A 7,266-nucleotide genomic window follows, 5' to 3' on the forward strand; every position below is an offset into this window, starting at 1 on the left:
GGCAGGGACACGTCTGACTGTGCCGACTTCACAATCTGCTTCCCCCTGTCAAAAAGGGAGGAGGGGAGGAGGAAGAGGGGGAGGTGAAGAGGAGAGAAAGAGGGAGGTGAAGAGCCTGGAGAGAAAGAGAGAAACTGAGAGTGAAGGAGAGGGCAAGAGACAATAGAGAGAAAAGAAAAAAAAGGGAGGGAAAGGGATGGTAAAGAGAGAGAGAGAGAGAGAGAGAGAGAGAGAGAGAGAGAGAGAGAGAGAGAGAGAACGAGAGAAACAAACCTTCAGGAGGAAAGGAGGAGGTCACAGTGATCATGTGGAGCTGGAGGTGACATTCTCACTCTGACCACGGTTATTGAAACTGAGTAGCACCTCATCTCACAGGAGAGCAGCCGCGTCCAGCTGGAGAGAGGCCCAGGGCAGGAAAAAGAGGAACGAAAACTAAGATATCGAGAGGAAAGAGGAGAAAGAGAAAGAAGGACAGAGAGAGAGAGAGAGAGAGAGAGAGAGAGAGAGAGAGAGAGAGAGAGAGAGAATAGGCGCAGGGATAGGGCAAGTGAGGTAAAGACACACTGTGAAAGGGGGAGGTGTAAGAATGAGTGAGAAGGGAAGACAAGGTGAAAGAGGGAATGAGAAAGTGAGGTACCAATGTGTTTTGGTGTGTGTGTGTGTGTGTGTGTGTGTGTGTGTGTGTGTGTGTGTGTGTGTGTGTGTGTGTGTGCGCATGTGTGTGTGTGTGTGTGTGTGTGTGTGTGTGTGTGTTTGTAGGTGTGCATATGTGTGTGTATGTGTGTGTGTCTGTGTGTGTTTGTACAGTAGGTGTGCATGTGTGTGTATGTGTGTGTGTGTCCATTGGGGGGGGGTTGGGGGGGGCAAGGGTGACTGAATCAGTGATGAGTGACAAATCAGAAAGTCGGAGTGAAACTTGCCTGCTGTCTGCCCGTGTGCCACCGGAGTGGTGTGGAGCGGCGCGTGGCACACGGGCAGATGGAAAGAGAGGCAGTGGGGCGGGCACAACAGATGGCCGCTCCCGACTTGATATATGAAATTAATAACGTCTCTCAAATAGAATTCACAAACAGGAATGCATTACCTGAATTTTAATAACTGATTATTTCCCCCCCCCCCTGCTCTCCACTCTCTCCAGCACATTTGCAAGTCAATGAATAAAACCCATAAAACAAAAAGGCAAAATGAGAAATTTAGTGGATTGTTAAGCGTCGCATGTGACATTTCACAATAAAAGTCAATTTAATTGCCGAAAAACATTGAAAATAATAAAATTTAATGCCCAGTTTTTGATAAAAGGGATGACATCTTATTTGGGCAGATGATGTCTGTCATGTGCCTGAAGAGAGTGTGTTGAAAAATAAACAACATTTAATTGAATTAAATTTGGTATGTTCCCCAACCCACCCAGATGACTTGTCGGCCAGGAAACACAGCAGTTTTAATCAGTCCCTGTGAACCAGTGGATTACAGGTGCAAAACATTAAACTCCCTTTTTTTTCTTGGGGAAAAGAGCAAACAAGCTGAGGATGTTTCTGGTGACCCAGTCGATGTGTGTGCTGCCCCTGTGTGAGTCACGAGGCGCGCGGCTGCATCTCCAGCTGCGCCGGCAGGCCATTGTGTCACGCTAAACCGTCCTGAAGCTGCTCCAAGATCTGGGGGACTCGTCTCAATTACATCCCCGCATCTGCTCCGGCTCGGCAAACACACGAGCCCACTCCACAGATCAAAAGAGCAGCGGCTGCCGCCGTGATTGAGAACAGGCCACACGCCGCCGCCGCTGCCGAAAAAAAAAAAAAAGCCACTTTTACAAGACGTAATAGGTGCTGGATGAGAATCGGGCCTAAATGAGAGGGCGCTTGTTTTTTTAACGGCCTCTGTTGGCTCCTGAAAGGTTAGTAGCAAATGTTCATAGTCGGAATATAAAAACCCAACACAAGCTGGGGTCATTTTATTTCCACGCTGGCAGGCAAACAAGGAGCCCATAGCGGCCCAAACTGCAGATGCAGAAGGTGGAGGGGGGGGGGGGGTTCCTCTGGTTTGCTTTGCAGCAGGAACCAGAAGGCTGAGTTTGACCCTTCTGTTCCAGCTCAACGTCACAGTGGACATGGGCAGTGATACTAAGCAGCTCTGCTTCCCCTCATGGGCCCTCCCAGAGACTACAATAGCTAATCACAAATGGGACTGGACGAGGGCTGTGGCCCTCAGAGGGCTAACAGAAACCCTCTGAAGTAGCATGGCTGATGTTAGTCAAAGCGGATGGGAAGAGTTGTTTTGCTGGCTAAGCTGTTCGGGGTGGCAAGGCTCTTGTTGAATGCTAAGCTCCACGTCTGCGCTTATCCAGACAGAGCAAACAGCCGGAATGAGAAGATAGTCCTCTCTGATCACAACTGACACAAAGCTGCAGTTGGACTGTATTCCAATTTCATTTCACTCCAGAAACAAATAGAAATGAAGCACACACACACACACACACGCACACACACACACACACACACACATACACACACACACACACACAGCATTATACTATTATCCTATACCGTTATACAGGACTCACACTCCTGCTGTAGATTCATGAAAGCATTATAGTAAACAGCATGATAAAGTTGCAAGCAAATACAATATATACTAATACTGGTATGCATGTAAATACAAGAGAACTCCTTGAAGACTGGAATTTAGAGATTGGTACCAGAAAAATCCAGAGTTCTCTTGCGAGCACAATTTGAATTTGCTAAGCGAGTCACTCTGCCAATCAGTAATGATGCTCATTACCCATGCCCTTGGACCCGAGCTGCACCAATCACATCGGTGTATCTGATATAGGCCAGATGTGAGCAGATGACAACAGCGCTGCAATGTCGAAGTCCGGAATCGGTCAGTAAACATTGGTCGTAGTGTTATCCAATTGCGTCAAAGTCCGGAATCGGTCAGTAAACATTGGTTGTAGTGTTATCCAATTGCGTCAAAGTCCGGAATCGGTCAGTAAACATTGGTCGTAGTGTTATCCAATTGCGTCAAAGTCCGGAATCAGTCAGTAAACATTGGTTGTGTTGCGTGCAGTGATATTTTCAAATGCATGCTTGGTGCCGCCCTTGAGTTGGGTCATTTTCATTACTCATGTAGCCAGACCCTGATTCTTTCTAGATTTGGGTCTTGATTTCCAGGCTAAGAGAATAGGGCAACAGAGCATTTACTGCCAATGTCAAAATGAAACCATGAAGGACATTATGACTACAAAAGTCATTGTATTTTTTGTTTTGTTTTTACTTTTACATAGTTAAGGCACAAACCATATATTATATATGATATATATCATATATTTCATAATGAGTCATTATCCCTTACAGGAAGAAATTAAAACACAGAAGGGAAGAATTCCACTTGGGAAAAGATGAGTGACGACGAACTTCACACACCCATCCCACTCTACAATTTTCTCTGCTTGCCTCCAGGAAATCCGAGCTCACTGCTGAATTCCCAGGACCCCCAAAAACCCATTATCTTGCGCGTGGCATTATGAGTCATGGGCTATGCGGCAGCATCAAGGTACGATTCAGTCCGCAGGGGTATAAGTTCTCCCCAAAAACAGAAGGTGAAGTTGGCTCGCCGCTCGGCACACAGAGAGTGTTACTTACTGGTTATTGTGGTGGTCATACTGTGTCCCGTATGGCAGTGTATTAACCAACAGCATGCAAACACCTTCTGCTGAAACATCTGTGACAGGCACATTTTTAGGCTGCCGTCCAAAATTGAGAAAGGAAATCTTCTCCCTCTCACTCTCTCTGCCTGTCTCTCCCTCTCCCTCTCTATTTCTCAATACTTTCTGTGGTGCTTTTTTGTGTGTGTATATATGTGTGTGTGTGTGTGTGTGTGTGTGTGTGTGTGTATATATGTGTGTGTGTGTGTGTGTGTGTGTGTGTGTGTGTGTGTGTGTGTGTGTGTGTGTGTTTCTGAGCATCTGCCTTGGCAACACTGGCACTTTCTTTTATGTTTTTATTCTCAGGCTGTAATCTGCACTGTATTCCATTCTTGTAGTGTATTGTGTTATTCGCTTCAAACCCTTGTGAATCACATTGGGCTATGCAGTGTGTGTGTGAAAGCTAAGGATGAAAGGACTTTGCTACTGGCTGATATGTACTGTATTGATGACTGTCTACTTGTGATATATGAGAGAAATTGCAGTGAGACTGTTTCACTTTGACACTGTTGACCAAGATGCTATAAACATAAACACACTCACTCAGAACCGCAAACTTTAACACACACACACACACACACACACACACACATACACACACACACACACACACACTGTAATTCTGCTCATCCATAACTACAGAGTGGAAGCAGCCTCACGTCGTGTTTCTTCCGATGCTGTGCAAGCCCACACAGCTTCAGTCGTCATTAGCAACCCCTTTCGCTGCTGGACTCTGCGGCGTCTCACAGGCATCTGGCTGGGCCTGCACCATCAGGAAGGCGCTGGAGATGGGGGGGGCTCCTGTGTGATCTCCCTGAGCCTCTTCCCAACACCCCATTAATGCTGGAGCATAATGACATGTGAATGGCGGGCTTCCCCCCAGGATGGGAGCTCTCCTGCCAGAGCGCAGCTGAATGAGGCTGACAGACTGCGGATTGGCAGATCACCTGTTTGTGGGCCGTGCAGAACAGCATTTGGGTTGCGTTCAAGGTAGCACTATAGTTCCCAATGAGAAAATGAAGATGTTTATGAGAATATTTAGGCTATTCTAATGAGGTTTAAATGGCCGCTAGTCATTAACATTCTTAGATACTTTGGAAACTGGGTTGGATTATTGCAAAAGTACAGCTAAATACTGCTGCTAAGTGTAGGAAAATAAATGTATCTGAGTTTGCCACCCAATATTAAAATTATGTAAATTACAAACCACACTCTAAATAGTATTGTGTAAATCAAATTGCATGGCAAGCCGTTTGATTACAGTTTTTCTGAATCACTTTAATGCTTGTGTCAACTCTGACATCATGTTTGCAAAACAATTAACACGCAGGTCTAAACACAAACACTGGCCAAAATGACACATTTTGCTTGGTAAAAAAAACTGTGAAAAAAAAAATGTACTGAATAAAAAATGATTGTATTCATTCCTCCCAAGATGTAACTGTCTTTGACATGAATGACCTACAGTACAGTAAGCACCTAGACAAGACAAATTTCATTAAGCTACACCTTTTCTACCAGCTACCATTTTTCATCGAAATAGACCTACAGTAAACACCGTTTGTACTGTTTTCTTCACCAAATAGGCAATACAGTACTTTCTCTAAATGTGCCTTAGATCCATACAAATAGCAACATAGAAGTTGCTATTTGTAAGCAACATAGCAGCAGACATGGTATCTCTGATGGTTGATGATTGCTGATTGAAGAATTGTGCAAAGGAGTTTCACACAGCTGAATCAGAGATGCAAGGAATCTCTACCACCTGTGAAAATATATTTTCCTTTTGTTTAGCACAGGGAAACCAATAGAATATGGGGTCTTTGAATGACATCTGTGTTAACTGTTTTGCAAAAGGGTGTGAAAAATGTGTTAACCCAATGAAAATGTGTGAGCACATTTGCAAGATATGACTTCTGCTCTGCAAAGGAGGTGCTAATAAAGACCAAATGAATCTCAGTTTGTTTAAGCAGGTCAAAGCAATCAAGAACAATTGTAAGAGGTTGGCCAAACACAAGCCAAACACAAGCCACTTTGTCTGATAGATTAAGCCATTTCCACTCTTTGTAGCCATAGACAGCTAAGAGTAGAATGGAGTATTATGTGGTCTGATAAAATGTGTTTTTCTGTGTAGGAAATTGTGCATGTGTATAACAGTAGTAGTAGTAATAGCAGCAGTTGTAGTGTTCTCTGAGTGCACTTGGGTGACTTGGTAATGTCTACACACTAGCGTGTGCACTTTTTGTGTGTGTGTGTGTTTGTGTGTGTGTGTGTATGTGTGTGTGAGAGAGAGAGAGAGAGAGAGAGAGAGAGAGAGAGAGAGTGTGTGTGTGTGTGTGTGTATGTGTGTGTGAGAGAGAGAGAGAGAGAGTGTGTGTGTGTGTGTGTGTGTGTGTATGTGTGAGAGAGAGAAAGTCCATGAGTCCATATGTGTGGACAATACCAGTAGGAGTCAGGCTAAGTTAGACTCAGCTGAACGCTCCTGGCAGGGAAGCCCACTGAGTCATGGTTATTTATTATTTATCTAAGAGCTGATGCAACCTTACAGAACAGTGAGTCAGACCCTGGAAAGTTTTCATGCAGTTTTAGAAAACTGACGTCTGGTTATACCTTATCAGGACAAGCTAAGTTTAATGTGCATGACTAATCATTCACTTCTTGGGTTCTATCATAATGAAAGTAGACACCTTTGACAAAACAAATTATTCAAGTTGTCTCAGATGAAAGTACACATAAATTGTGCCGTTTGCAACAACACACCTCTACCTCTAAAGGTAGGCCTTTTCTCTCGCACCCACGTTAACACACTTGATGGTGTGTTAGATGAAGCCCCCACCATTGACTTAAGGGTTGTGCTGTGACCGTCGACATCAAGGCACCTAACCCTAACTTTAACCCTAACACTAACCCTAACCCTTGCCTAACCCTAGTGCCTTCCATGCAGCGCTGCCTGGAAGATGACTTATCTGGCCCCTATTCTACATGGGGGCCACTCCTCAGATAGGCCCAATCAGCTCAGCGCTCCGCTAGCATTCTGATCCACCCCTCGCTTTCCTCAGCACCAGCTCCAGCTCCGGCCCTTCCCCTCCCCCCGATTGTTCAACATCCTGGTGTTTACTCTAATCACTGACCTATCACACAGCGATGTTTTTCATTCAGAAGTTACATGACCTGTTGGATGTTGTCTACACAAGTACTTGGCACTGGCGAGCATAGCTGGCCAAGGAGGCGCCGGTTATAAAAATACACAACGCCGCTCTGCTGGAGCCCTGGTCCTTCTCAAGGCATCGCGTCATGCATTCCTTCTGTTTCGACTCATTTTCCAGCTCTCGCTCACTGCCCCCGAACATGGCTTATAAAAGACATCCAGTGTCGGCCAATTATTTTTTACTTTGAAGGTCATAAATCAAGGCTGACTAATAAAATGAAGACAGCCAAGTATAATTTCATGTGTGACTCGGACAGGACTCAAATGGATCCAGATGGGCTGGGAAGGAGCCACCAAACAGCTCTGGATCTGCGCAGAGAATGTCTGTGTTTTCCTTTTTCGCACAAATTACTGC

This window comes from Alosa sapidissima, chromosome 21, assembly GCF_018492685.1.
Source record: "Alosa sapidissima isolate fAloSap1 chromosome 21, fAloSap1.pri, whole genome shotgun sequence".
Lineage (NCBI taxonomy): Eukaryota > Metazoa > Chordata > Actinopteri > Clupeiformes > Clupeidae > Alosa > Alosa sapidissima.